Source organism: Lathyrus oleraceus, chromosome 7, assembly GCF_024323335.1.
Source record: "Lathyrus oleraceus cultivar Zhongwan6 chromosome 7, CAAS_Psat_ZW6_1.0, whole genome shotgun sequence".
Taxonomy (NCBI): domain Eukaryota; kingdom Viridiplantae; phylum Streptophyta; class Magnoliopsida; order Fabales; family Fabaceae; genus Lathyrus; species Lathyrus oleraceus.
The window spans coordinates 304,908,335-304,923,631 of record NC_066585.1 but is presented as its reverse complement, the minus strand read 5'-3'; the positions used below and the strand labels follow the sequence as shown (position 1 = coordinate 304,923,631).

Below are 15,297 nucleotides of genomic sequence, written 5' to 3'. Positions count from 1 at the left end.
GAAAACCTGCTGTTGGGGAAAGCGATAGTGGTTCTGGCAACCACGATCTGCGAGAGATGACTCATCAGGGGAAGCAAACACCGATACGATACCGAGATTCTGCTTCAAGGAAAGAAACCATGGATCTGGCATTGGGATTATCGATCTGGCCTCGAACTCTGAGGAGCATCCGCTTCTGCTGGGAAGATACAGTCTGGCACTGTCAACTCCGCTGGGGATATATAGTTTGGCACTGTCAACTCTATTGGGGAGTGTATAATATGAAACCACCGCTTGGGGGGAGGTACAATGGTGAGAACCTGCTGGGGATTGAAGAATCCAACGCTCTGATCAGCTCTGCAGGGATAAGATACCGAATTCGTCTGTTGGCGACTTTACTGGGGAAAACATTCACGATCATCTGCAGAGGATTTTAAGGAAATGCCCCGAGGGTACCTGTTCTGAATAGACGATTCAAAGCACTTAAAATTTACAGCAATTTTAAATGTTTATTAAGCATGTACCTGTAAAGCTCTTATGTGTCATGATGCAATGTTTATCAAAAAATTTGGACGTCATTTTTGCAAACAAAACAGAAAAATTAAAATGAAAACAAAGATATACTAAATAACATGATTGAATGGCCTCTAAATAGGCATTTACATCAGGAAGCAATCCCTGGAAAGAGGTAATCGCACAACAGATAAAAACAGACATTAATCTAATGGCAATGTGAAATGGATTTCTATTGGGTTCCAATTCTGCTATGACTTGCTCGTCTTCAAGATCCTCCAGATGATCAACTTTCTGAAAGAGTGATTGGACTGTTTCCTATCCTTCAAAAGTTTCTAGTCATTGACACGAGATGAGATTCAGAACTACTCAGAACACAGTCATTCGCTTAATCCCTAACTTTTGCCTGGATCGCCCTTTTCGGATTTTCAATCCACCGGGATACCCATTTTTGCCTAAGTTGCCTTTTCAGGTTTTTAACTTACCGGGTAAACAATCTTTTCACATTTAATCCCTAATTTTTGCCCGAACCTTTTTCATTTTCTTGGTTCGCCAGGATGCCCATTTTTGCCTGGACTACTCTTTTTATTGTCCAGCGGGTCTATTTCATGCGAAGTATTTTTTAACTGCGTCTGAGTTCACCAGGGAAGTGAAGTTTTCACCATCCATCGTTGCAAGCATTAAGGCCCCACCATCAAAAACCTTGGTGACAATATACGGTCCATCATAGTTAGGAGTCCACTTGCCCCTGTGATCTGTCTGAGGAGGAAGGATCCTTTTCAACACCAAATCTCCGACCTGGAAGTATCGAGGATGCACTTTCTGATCAAAGGCTCTCTTCATCCGACTTTGATACAACTGCCCATGACAAATGGCTGCCATTCGCTTCTCTTCGATAAGACTCAACTCATTAAACCTTGTCCGAATCCATTCAGCTTCGTCTAACTTGACATCCAACAGGACTCTTAGAGAAGGAATCTCCACTTCCACAGGTAGGACTGCTTCCATACCATACACAAGGGAGTAAGGGGTTGCCCCGGTCGATGTACGTACTGAAGTACGGTACTGATAACATGAAATTATATCACATTTTAGAACTTAATTCAATTAAATTATATTATTATTTACTTTAATTTATTTCATTTTATCAGATATTACGCGGTATTTCCTTTCTATTTATCTCAGGTAGTCTATTTGAAGCAAAAGTAAAAAAAGGAAGAAAAGGAGGTGCAAAAAGAAGTTTTTGGAAACAAATAGCAAAAGCCAAGCCCAGCCCAAAGAAGGCACAGGCGTTGTGCCTGTGACGAGCGTCACAGAGGCTGTGACGAGCGTCATGCTGTATACACTTGTGTGACGAGCGTCACACATGGTGTGACGGACGTCACACCATTCCCCTACATTTTTGCCTTCAGAGATGTTGAGTCCTATTTGCACGCTGAATCCTATTTCCACGCCTATCCCTTCGTTACGTGAAGACCCCCTGACGCGGACTACTTCTGAAGACCGTTATGGAAAGTACCAATATAAATACCAGCTTTGCAAACCCTTCCACGGTTCCACGCTCCCAGACTTTTTCCAGTTTTCGCTTTTTCGCATTTTATCTTTTTCCAGCAGCTTAAGCATATTCCTTATAGTACTTCTTTTATAATTTTTATATTGTTTCTTTTGCAATTCTATTTTCTTTTATAGCACTTAATTAATTTTTTGCACAATAGTTTCTACACCGGAAACTATTGTGTACCTTTTACCGGATCTAACCTTACGTTAGAATCTAGTTTTTTTATTCCTTCGCTTTATTTTTCTGCCTGATTGAAGAACTCAAGAACAAATCCAACCGGTCTGTGGTGGAGTGTTCAAGACTGCTATTTAATTATTCAGGTTCTTTATTTATTTGTTGAATTTATATATGCTTGTTTTTATTATTAATTTATACTGCTTGCCTGCGATGAATCTGTTTATGCATGCTGATTATTTGGATCTGTTGAGTATGTCTGGCTAATTTATTTAGGTATCGGTATGTAAAGTAAGCGGAATGAGGAAATCAAAACTAAGTTGGTTTAATTAAATTTAAAATTAAAATCACTCTTTTTACGGTCTCAATTTACAGGTTTAATAACAAAGTTTTTGTACGAAAGTAAAAGACATAAAGAAGTTAAAATCAATAGAGCGAGAGTTTGAGGTTTTGACTAGACAGTGTAAATTGGACATTAATTCTAGATCAGGGCGAGAGCAATTTCTAGAGTTAATTAAATTCTAACCTTTTTCAAAAAGTATTTTTAAAGATTGAATGTGAGGACGAGAGTTAAGCATTTGAATTTAATTATATAACCTAAGTCAACAGAGCGAGAGTTTGAGATAAGGGTGTTTAAACGATTAGTGTTTTCTTAAAAAGAGTTTCTACGGATTCTATTGTTTTCAAAAAGTGGTTTTTGACTTAACTATAAGTGACAGCTACGTTAATATAAAATCATAGTTTATTCAACAAAGCGAGAGTTTGAGATAAAACTTTTAATCAATAGCGTCAACTGAAAAGATTTATTTTAAAACCAAGAAACCAATAAAGAATTGATTCCCTAATTACGACGAATTACATACCGATATCCGCTTATTAGATATTAATTTTAGATCTTATTTTAGTTTTAGCTTTTTCCCCCAAAAATCAAAGTATTACCTACCTTAGCTTTACGAAGTAACCTTAGATAACGGTATATCGATTCATAAGTCCCTGTGGGATCGATATCTTTTAAAACTACGCGATAGAACTGTGCACTTGCAGTTTGTACCCCAATTCGACTCATAAAGTCGAGCGATCAAGTTTTTGGCGCCGTTGCCGGGGACTTTTATTTAGTCGATATCGTAACTCTTCTGTTACGCTGTAGAGACTAAGGCTTTTCTTTTTCTTTTCTTTCTTTCGTTGATTTGTATGCCACGCACTCGCTCACAAGGCGAGCCGTTCTACTTACGAATCAACGATATCGAACTATATCTCCGAGTCTTACGACGAATTCAGGAATATCGTGCTGCAAACAATCTACCTCCTATAGAACTTCCTTATTTCAAAAATATTTTCCCTTCGATACCCGAGATGGCAGAACCAGCTCGTGCTCTTAGAGATTACGCCGCTCCATCGCAAGATGAACCGCATTCAAGTATTGCTCCACCCGCAATCGAAGCAAACAACTTTGAACTCAAACCTTCACTGTTGCAGGCAGTGCAACAGAACCAATTCTCTGGAAATCCTACAGAGGATCCTAATCTTCATTTATCCGTATTTGTCCAATACGCTGATACTGTTAAAGCTAATGGTGTCACTTCAGAGGCAATTCGACTTCGTCTTTTTCCTTTCTCACTAAGAGATAGCGCTAGAAGATGGCTTCAATCTCTTCCTTCCAACTCAGTCACCACATGGAACGAGTTGAAGAAAGTTTTTCTTGCTCGATATTTTCCGCCAAGCAAAACAGCTATGTTAAGAGCCCAAATAAATGGATTTAAACAGAAAGATAACGAGCCTCTTTTCGAAGCATGGGAAAGATACAAAGACATGATGAGACTTTGTCCACACCATGGTTTAGAAGACTGGTTAGTAATTCATACATTCTATAATGGTCTCCTGTACAACACGAGGTTAACAATAGATGCCGCCGCAGGTGGTGCACTAATGAACAAACCTTATGCTGACGCTTACCAACTTATCGAAAGCATGGCTCAAAACCACTATCAGTGGGGAACCGAACGAACAATGGTGGAAAAACCTCAAACGAAAACTGGCATGTACGAGATAAGTAACCTTGATCATGTTAATGCAAAAGTGGATGCTCTGGTCCAGAAAATTGAAAGTTTAAATGTATCACCTCCGACCACCGTAGTTGCCATAACTCAGAATTGCGAAGTCTGTGGAATCCAAGGTCACACTCCTGCAGATTGCCAACTCCTAACAGGAATCCAAGCGGAGCAAGTAAACTATGCTCAAGGAAGCCCCTACTCGCACACCTATAATTCAAATTGGAAGAATCATCCCAATTTTTCATATAAGAGTAATAATGCTCTATACGCACCTGGACAATCTCCAAATCAAGCCCCAGCTATACCTCCGGGATATCAGAAGCCGACCCCATCTACATCTAACAATAACGCCCCTAGGAAATCCAACTTGGAAATCATGATGGAAAACTTTATAGCTTCTCAACAGCAAACCAATAAAGATTTCTTAAACCAGAATGTACACACTGGCGAACAAATTAAACAACTAGCAAGTAAAGTAGATGCCCTGGCTACTCATAACAAAATGCTGGAAACGCAAATATCACAAGTAGCTCAACAACAAGCGCCTACTGCTGCCCCAACTGGTACATTTCCTGGCCAACCCCAACCTAACCCAAGAAGCCACGCTCATGCAATTATACTGAGAAGTGGAACAGAAGTGGAAGGACCGTCTGACCCAAGGATAGAAAACCAAAACTCTAAAAAGTCAACTGAGGAAGAAAGCGAACCTAAGGAAAAGGAAGAGAGTAATAAGGAAACCGTAGAAAAGAAGGAACCTTATGTACCTCCACCACCTTATAAACCACCTATCCCTTACCCTCAGAGGCTTATTAAAACCAAAGATGCGGACCAGTTTAAAAAATTTGTCGACCTACTAAAACAATTAAACGTCACAATTCCGTTTACAGAAGCTATTACGCAGATGCCCTTATATGCCAAGTTTTTAAAAGAAATTCTTTCTAATAAAAGGAAACTTGAAGATAGCGAAACCGTTACACTCACCGCTGAATGTAGCGCTATAATACAGAATATGCCTCCTAAACTTAAAGACCCAGGTAGTTTCTCTATACCCTGTCACATAGGAAAATTTGTCATTGACAAAGCCTTATGCGATTTAGGAGCCGGTATTAGTGTTATGCCTTTATCCATATGCAAGAGACTTGAAATGGGAGAATTAAGACCAACTAAAATGTCTGTGCAACTAGCAGATCGTTCCGTCAAATACCCTGTAGGAATTCTTGAAAACGTTCCAATGCGCATAGGTCAATTCTACATTCCAACTGATTTTATAATTATGGATATTAGAGAAGATGAAGTTACACCCATTATACTGGGAAGACCGTTCTTAGCAACTGCCGGTGCAATCATAGACGTAAAACGAGGACGAATCACTTTCGAAGTAGGAGAAGAGAAAATTGAGTTCATTCTTTCCCAATTTTTGAAAGCACCTGCAATAGAAGATACATGTTACTTCATGGATATCATCGATGAATGCATAAAAGAAACGGAGTTAGAAAAAGACAAATCATCTGACTATCTTGTAGAAGACAAACTTAACCAATGTTTAGCAATAACACCGGACCCTACGCAATGCCTTAAGAAACCAACCTTAGACCTGAAAACACTTCCCAAGAATCTGAGATATGAATTCCTAGACTTAGAGCTTGAACGACCAGTGATAGTTAATGCTGACCTAGGAAGACTTGAAACAGAAAAACTCCTGCATATCTTAAGAAAATATCCAACCGCACTAGGTTACAACATCACCGATCTTAAAGGAATAAGTCCTTCTATTTGTATGCACCGCATCATGCTAGAAGAAGACTGTAAAACTTCTAGGGAACACCAGAGAAGACTAAACCCGATCCTGAGTGAGGTAGTGAAGAAGGAAATAACCAAGTTATTAGAGGCAGGTATCATATATCCTATATCTGATAGCAAATGGGTTAGTCCTGTACACGTAGTACCAAAGAAAGGAGGTATAACAGTCATTGAAAATGAAAAAGAAGAAATTATAACCAAACGAATCGAATCGGGATGGAGAATGTGCATTGACTATAGGAAACTAAACAAAGCAACCCGAAAAGATCATTTCCCTTTACCATTCATTGACCAGATGTTAGAACGATTAGCAAAACATTCTCATTTCTGCTATCTAGACGGTTACTCAGGTTTCTTTCAAATACCAATTCATCCAGATGACCAAGAAAAGACAACGTTCACGTGCCCTTTTGGTACCTTCGCTTATAGACGAATGCCGTTTGGCTTGTGTAATGCTCCTGCAACTTTCCAAAGGTGCATGATGGCAGTATTCGCCGATTTTCTAGAAAACATCGTGGAAGTATTTATGGATGACTTTTCCGTATGCGGACAAAGCTTTGAAGAATGTCTTGAAAACCTAGAGAGAGTTCTAGAGCGATGTGTAAAAGTAAACCTAGTACTTAATTGGGAAAAATGCCACTTTATGGTACAAGAAGGAATTGTTTTAGGACACATCATCTCGAACAGAGGAATTGAAGTAGACAAAGCCAAAATAGAGGTAATCGAAAATCTTCAACCCCCGAAAACTGTGAGAGAAGTACGAAGCTTCTTAGGACATGCCGGTTTTTACCGACGATTCATTAAAGACTTCTCTAAAATAACTAAACCGTTGACCGGATTATTGATGAAAGATGCTGAATTCATATTCGACAATAAATGTTTAGAAGCATTTCAAACGCTTAAATAAGCACTGATCTCCGCACCCATAATGCAGACACCAGATTGGAATGAACCATTCGAAATAATGTGTGATGCTAGTGATTACGATGTAGGTGCTATTTTAGGACAACGAAAAGATAAAAAGCTTCATGTTATATATTACGCAAGTAGAACTCTAGATGAAGCACAAATGAATTACGCCACAACCGAGAAAGAACTTCTAGCAGTAGTGTTTGCGCTAGATAAATTTCGTTCTTACTTGGTCGGAGCCAAAATAATCATCTACACTGACCACGCTGTTATCAAATACCTCTTAACTAAAAAGGATGCTAAACCTAGACTCCTAAGGTGGATCCTGTTGCTACAAGAGTTCAATTTGGAAATCAAAGACAAGAAAGGAACTGAAAACGTAGTAGCAGATCACCTCTCTAGACTTGAGAACCTTGAACCGGAGAGAACATCAATTAACGATGATTTCTCGTACGATAAGCTTATAGCTACTTTAGAAGAAAATAACGCTGATAAACAGGTAGAAACCACCTTAGCCATATCTGTTACACCGTGGTACGCTGACCTCGTCAATTATTTAGCTGCCGGAATAGTTCCACCTACCTTATCCTACCAACAGAAGAAACGATTCTTCTATGACATAAAACATTATTACTGGGATGACCCATTACTTTTTAAAAGAGGCCCCGATGGTATTTTCCGTCGGTGTATACCCGAAGAAGAGGTAGAAAATATAATTCAACACTGTCACTCCGCTCCTTATGGTGGACACGCAAGTACATCCAAGACCTGCTCTAAAATCCTACAAGCCGGTTTTTATTGGCCAAGTATATGGAAGGATGTACATGCAGCTATTAAGAAATGTGACAGATGTCAACGCACAGGAAACATATCTAGACGTGACGAGATGCCACAAAAGGGCGTTTTGGAAGTAGAGATTTTCAACGTGTGGGGAATAGACTTCATGGGACCTTTTCCATCCTCTTTCGGTAACAAATACATACTCGTGGCAGTTGACTACGTATCAAAATGGATTGAAGCTATAGCTTCTCCAACTAACGACACACGAGTAGTAACTAGACTCTTTAAGAATATAATATTTCCAAGGTTTGGTGTCCCAAGAATAGTAGTCAGTGATGGTGGATCGCATTTCATATCCAAAGTACTCGAAAAACTACTGCTTAAGTATGGCGTAAGACATAGAGTAGCGACACCTTACCACCCTCAAACCAGTGGGCAAGTGGAAGTATCTAACAGAGAAATCAAACAGATACTAGAGAAAACAGTCGCCACTTCAAGGAAAGACTGGTCATTGAAATTACCAGAAGCTTTATGGGCTTACCGAACTGCTTACAAAACTCCCATAGGGACAACCCCATTTAAGCTAATTTATGGAAAATCCTGTCACCTCCCGGTAGAATTAGAACATAAAGCCTATTGGGCTATTAAAAATCTAAATTTAAACTATAAAGCCGCCGGTGAAAAGAGAATCCTTGATATAAGCGAATTAGAGGAACTCAGAAGAGACGCTTACGAAAATGCCAGAATCTACAAAGAAAGAACAAAACAATGGCATGACAAGCGCATATCAAGGAAAATCTTCAAACAAGGCGATACAGTCCTTTTATTTAACTCCAGACTAAAGTTATTTCCGGGAAAACTACGATCTAGATGGTCAGGTCCTTTTCAAATCACCAATGTTTTTCCCAGTGGAGCAGTAGAAATTAAAGGCAAATCTATGGAACCATTTACTGTAAACGGGCAACGTCTAAAACATTATCACTATGCAGAAAAAAATGAAGATTCGCAAGTCTTGCACTTAGACGAAATGCCTCCAGAAATTATAGATTATAATTGATTGTTTTTATGTCGAGCTTGCGACATTAAACAAAGCGCTTAGTGGGAGACAACCCACAAATATTTTATTATTTCCTTATTCTAGTATTATTTTTCTATTTCTTCCTTAATTATTCTTTTAATTTTTGTTTAGTATTCATTCTTAATTTATTTTAATTTATTAAAAACTTTTCTCTTCTTTCAGCATTTGGCCAAATCCTGACTAAAACTCTTGTTTTTCTTTTCTCTAGCTAACATTAACCTGATGGGACATATTGATCGTATGGGTATCAAATTCAGAGGAACAGCTCAGAAACAAAAGTTTGAGGAACTAGCCATGAGAGAGATGCTACCTAGCTTGTATGCTGATGACTGGGCAATGACTGCCCTTGGACTAAGACAAAGTGTCATGTATTTGCTGAATCAGATAGGGTGGGAAACCGCTCCTATCCGTAGACAATTTGTCACTTACCGGAGACTGACTCTAGAATTCCTTAGTTCTCTGATCTATCTACCCAGCCATGGGAAAGGAATAAGCAGAGGTTTTATCCAGTTCAGAATGTTTAACATGGAGTACCAATTTAATATTCAACATTTTACCAACCTTTTAGGTTTCCCTACATCCTTTGACACATTCACAGTGAGCCGAGAAGAACTTTTTGAATATAGAGAACTTGAACACTTTTGGGGTAACTTGACTGGAAATGACGATCCCGAGGAACATGAGTTTCTCTCTGGAAACATACATAATCCGGCCTTCTGTTATTTCCATAAGATCCTGACCCACACCTTATTTGGGAAGAAGCCAAACAGTACCACAGTTTCACGTGATGAACTCTTCATCATATTTTGTGCTTCCCAGAACCGTCCAGTAAACGGTGCCACTTTTATGTTAGCAAATTTGGACCACCTTATCCAAGATGAGCGAGCACCAATTCGAATAGGCGGTTTGATAACTATGATAGGTAATGCTATTGGATTACGTCAGCCTATGCTTGACTTAAGCCTTTTTTGTGGCATTACTACTATGAGTATACCCTTCCTCTTCAACACTTTGTTTATAGCAAACCTAGGGTCTAATGAGTTTGAGCTTATAATTGATAACCAAGTTCTTTGCCTATTCATCATGCCCGATCCTAGGACTAGTGTTCACAACCGCAGTAACTGGCTCTACAATCTGAACGAAACCCCCTCTCCTGCTAGATCCACTGAATCCATCCAGGACTATGAGATTTGTGATGACCTGATTCCTTATGCTGAATCAGACCCTCAGACACCCTCTGGCTATTATGATATTGATCCTCCTCCTCAACCTGTTCAGACCGAAGAATCGGCAATACCCGACCTTAGACATCATATGCACGGAACTGATTATAACACTGCCATGGAAGCTTTGATGTCAGAACAAGACGCCCTCAGAGAAGAGTTCACTAGCTTGAGGCACGAATTTCTGGGATACATGAACAGTATGACAAACCAGTTTCACGAGTTACTATACCGTGTTAACTCCTTTGCTCCTCCGGCCAGAGATCGTGCAGATAGATAGAATTTATTTTTCTTAGTTATTTAGTCTTAAGTTAGATTATTTATTTAATGTTATTTCAAATTATGTTCGTATTTGTTTCTCTTTCGCATTTTTGTTTTTCTCCATTGTTACATTATGATTATTTTATTGAAGCTATTTATTCATTTTATTATGTAATATCTATTATGCTCTCTACTGTTGCTGCCTACATGACTTATTAAAGAACAATATATTTATGCATCATTATGCAAAGTAGAATGACATGCAGGAAAATTAAATAGCAAAATAAAATAATCTGAAGCAAAACAAAATAAATAATAAAAAATAAATTACCAAGTTATTCTGAAGAACGCTAGCTGAAGTCATGCCAAAAAGACTGTGTGACGAGCGTCACACAATCTATGACGGACGGCATGCCAAGTACTTGTTACGCCCGTCACGCCCCTGTGACGAGCGTAACACCTTTCTGACTAGGTGAACGTTACAGTGCCGTTGGAGACGAACGTTACACCCTTTCACTTTTTACCTTCCCCATTTATTCCCATTAACGCACATTTATTCACTTTTCAACCACCTCCTTTCCAACTTCCAAATTCTTTTCCTATAAATACCCACCAAACCTTCCTCCATTCACCACAAACCACTCTCTAATATCAAATACATTTCTTTTCTTTATTACTCCTTTAAATTCATTCATCAGTATGGAGGGAAATCAGAATTTCGGAAATATCATCTTCCGATCCGGAGATGAAAACTATCAAAGGGAGCAATTCGAGCGCTTTCAACAGCGAGGCGTCGTCTCTACCAGGTATCCTGATTCAACTTGTTTACAACAATTAGGATTACTTCAAGGTATCGAGTGGATGCTCCGCCTTGCCGATCTAACCTTTCTATGCACGCACAATCAACCCACCTACCCATCCCTAACCTTAGAATTCTTAAGTTCATACGCGTACAACACTCCCGCCGGTGAGGATGAATTCTTAACCGGTACCGCAACCTTCCGTATGTTCAACACCGAGTACTCCTTAACCCAAAACCAATTGAGTACCATGCTACAATTCCCCACAGAAGGTCAAGTCTACCCCAGAATCCCTCCAAACCTAAACTGGAGCACAGTTGCTGCTTTCGACCTCTTTAGGAAAATATCCGGAGTAGATGCCAACAACTGGGAAGAGCTCCTTGTTTCCCATATACATAACCCAACTATCCAGTACTTTATCCGCATCCTACAAAACACCGTTTTTGGAAGACCGAACAACAGCAAGGTCAACGCAAAGGAACTCTTCTTCCTCGAATGCGTCTTCGAACCGCAGGCTAAGGTAAACGCCGCCTCCTTCCTATTTCATCATATCCGCACCTTATGTGCTAGAGGCCGTCAACCTTTTGTAATTGGTGGATTAATAACCACCATAGCACTTGGCTTAAACCTAGGGGACCGACTCCAAACTTTAGAATCTTTACCTCCCCTATTTATGGATATAGGCTACTGTCGGTCTAGTCGCCTAATAAAGAACCGAGTAGGCGGAAAATATTACCTTATGGTGAATAACCAGGCCGTCCCAAGCGTTGTTCTCCCCAACATTTCCCTAACAGATGTCACCAATTTCAACCGCCACCTCTATGATCTGAATGCTCCCGAAGCTACCGAGCCTTCACATACAAACCCGTCTGCAGACGAGTTCGAAGAAATGGAGCAAGGTGATAACGCTCCTGAACAACAATTAGTCCCGCTCAACCCTTCCGATACTGCAGCTGGCCCATCCTCCCGACGTCGTCGACGAAGAAGGCCTGCAACCAACGACGACATCATGGATGCTATTGATGGTATGCAAGCACAGAATCTCGAAATGATGCAAATGATGCGCCAAATGCAACAACAGCAGGAAGAGAGGAATACCATAACCGATCAGCGGTTCACTGAGTTGTTTAGCAGGTTCGACAACTTAGACTTACGTCAGCGATCACCAGGCCCAAGAACAAGAGGCGGAAGGCAACCTTAACTTTTCTTTTTTCCTTTCTTTTTTGTATTTCATTTCTTTTCCTTCAAACATTGAGGACAATGTTTTATTCAAGTATGGGGGGGAAAACCATGTTCTTTCTATCCTCCATTTTCCTTTTCAAGTATGTATCTTTCTTTTCATTGTTATTTCCCTTATAAAAAAAAAAATTATTATAATATAGATTTATTTTAAGTTAAGTCCCTAGCGTGAAAACTTTCTATTATCCATTCCCCTCAAATTTTCATGAGCCATAATAACAGAAATTTAACACACCCAGTAAGTATAAAGGTTGCTTATTTTTTAGTGAAATCAAGACAAAAATTATTACCATAACAACGCTCTAAGAACCTCAACATGTCAGATCAGAATGAGTACCTATTATACCAATACCTTGAACTTTTAGTTTTATAGTAACCCCGAGTAGTTTATACGAGAAGTCAACACCATCTTAATAGCAAACTACGTGGAGAGCCGATGAATATAAGTGAATGATTCCCAAAGTAACATAAAAAAAATATATACATATCAGGAAATGCACTAATTAAGTTAGGTGATCCTTACCAGATCATTTAATCTAAAGGTTGCAGATCATACAAAAGCATAATATGAGAGATCCATTATGAGTTGGTTCAGCAGGTATCTGGTACTGAACTTGGTAGGGCGGACTACGGTCCGATCCCCCGCAATTTGCAATGGACTGAATAACGAAGTTATCCGACTTATGTACCAGAACTTCTAGCAAAAAAAAGGGATCAGAATCACTAACCGGTTACTCCACTATGTGCGCGAAAAGATAAAGGGCTTAATGTGATTTCGCTAGAATGAAAACGGGTGAAATAAGAGTAAAGGAACTAGGACAGCTATAATGGCATTACTTGAACTGGTTTGCATAAGGTGAGGTTATCTGAGGTTGTGACGGTGGTTGTTGATGTCAAGATTAAACTCAAGTTACTTCTAAACAAGGTTTACATGCAACCTAGTACGAATTGATGTGTGTTTTGAAATTTCATCTGGCTAAAATTTTTAAAACAAGTTCTATACTGTATTTTGTTTGAGGACAAGCAAAGATCTAAGTATGGGGGAGTTTGATAACATGAAATTATATCACATTTTAGGACTTAATTCAATTAAATAATATTATTATTTACTTTAATTTATTTCATTTTATCAGATATTATGCGGTATTTCCTTTCTATTTATCTCAGGTAGTCTATTTGAAGCAAAAGTAAAAAAAGGAAGAAAAGGAGGTGCAAAAAGAAGTTTTTGGAAACAAATAGCAAAAGCCAAGCCCAGCCCAAAGAAGGCACAGGCGTTGTGCCTGTGACGAGCGTCACAGAGGCTGTGACGAGCGTCATGCTGTATACACTTGTGTGACGAGCGTCACACATGGTGTGACGGACGTCACACCATTCCCCTACATTTTTGCCTTCAGAGACGTTGAGTCCTATTTGCACGCTGAATCCTATTTCCACGCCTATCCCTTCGTTACGTGAAGACCCCCTGACGCGGACTACTTCTGAAGACCGTTACGGAAAGTACCAATATAAATACCAGCTTTGCAAACCCTTCCACGGTTCCACGCTCCCAGACTTTTTCAAGTTTTCTCTTTTTCACATTTTTTCTTTTTCCAACAGCTTAAGCATATTCCTTATAGTACTTCTTTTATAATTTTTATATTGTTTCTTTTGCAATTCTATTTTCTTTTATAGCACTTAATTAATTTTTTGCACAATAGTTTCTACACCGGAAACTATTGTGTACCTTTTACCGGATCTAACCTTACGTTAGAATCTAGTTTTTTTTATTCCTTCGCTTTATTTTTCTGCCTGATTGAAGAACTCAAGAACAAATCCAACCGGTCTGTGGTGGAGTGTTCAAGACTGCTATTTAATTATTCAGGTTCTTTATTTATTTGTTGAATTTATATATGCTTGTTTTTATTATTAATTTATACTGCTTGCCTGCGATGAATCTGTTTATGCATGCTGATTATTTGGATCTGTTGAGTATGTATGGCTAATTTATTTAGGTATCGGTATGTAAAGTAAGCGGAATGAGGAAATCAAAACTAAGTTGGTTTAATTAAATTTAAAATTAAAATCACTCTTTTTACGGTCTCAATTTACAGGTTTAATAACAAAGTTTTTGTACGAAAGTAAAAGACAAAAAGAAGTTAAAATCAATAGAGCGAGAGTTTGAGGTTTTAACTGGACAGTGTAAATTGGACATTAATTCTAGATCAGGGCGAGAGCAATTTCTAGAGTTAATTAAATTCTAACCTTTTTCAAAAAGTATTTTTAAAGATTGAATGTGAGGACGAGAGTTAAGAATTTGAATTTAATTATATAACCTAAGTCAACAGAGCGAGAGTTTGAGATAAGGGTGTTTAAACGATTAGTGTTTTCTTAAAAAGAGTTTCTACGGATTCTATTGTTTTCAAAAAGTGGTTTTTGACTTAACTATAAGTGACAACTACGTTAATATAAAATCATAGTTTATTCAACAAAGCGAGAGTTTGAGATAAAACTTTTAATCAATAGCGTCAACTGAAAAGATTTATTTTAAAACCAAGAAACCAATAAAGAATTGATTCCCTAATTACGACGAATTACATACCGATATCCGCTTATTAGATATTAATTTTAGATCTTATTTTAGTTTTAGCTTTTTCCCCCCAAAAATCAAAGTATTACCTGCCTTAGCTTTACGAAGTAACCTTAGATAACGGTATATCGATTCATAAGTCCCTGTGGGATCGATATCTTTTAAAACTACGCGATAGAACTGTGCACTTGCAGTTTGTACCCCAATTCGACTCATAAAGTCGAGCGATCAGGTACCCATGCAAGGCGAAGGGTAGCATCTTATGCCAATCTCTGTACGTAACGACCATCTTCTGCACAATCTTCTTTATGTTCTTATTTGCCGCTTCAACAACATCGTTCATCTTAGGGCGGTAAGGGGAAGAAT

At 38.7% G+C, this 15,297-nt stretch overlaps 1 non-coding gene across 1 annotated transcript; it reads right to left on the bottom strand.

Moving 5' to 3' along the window:
- Window positions 1-3,955: 3,955 nt before the first annotated feature.
- LOC127108904 (small nucleolar RNA R71) lies at window positions 3,956-4,062 on the bottom strand. The gene has a single exon (XR_007796402.1). It is a non-coding gene; the product is annotated as a small nucleolar RNA R71 (small nucleolar RNA).
- Window positions 4,063-15,297: the final 11,235 nt, after the last annotated feature.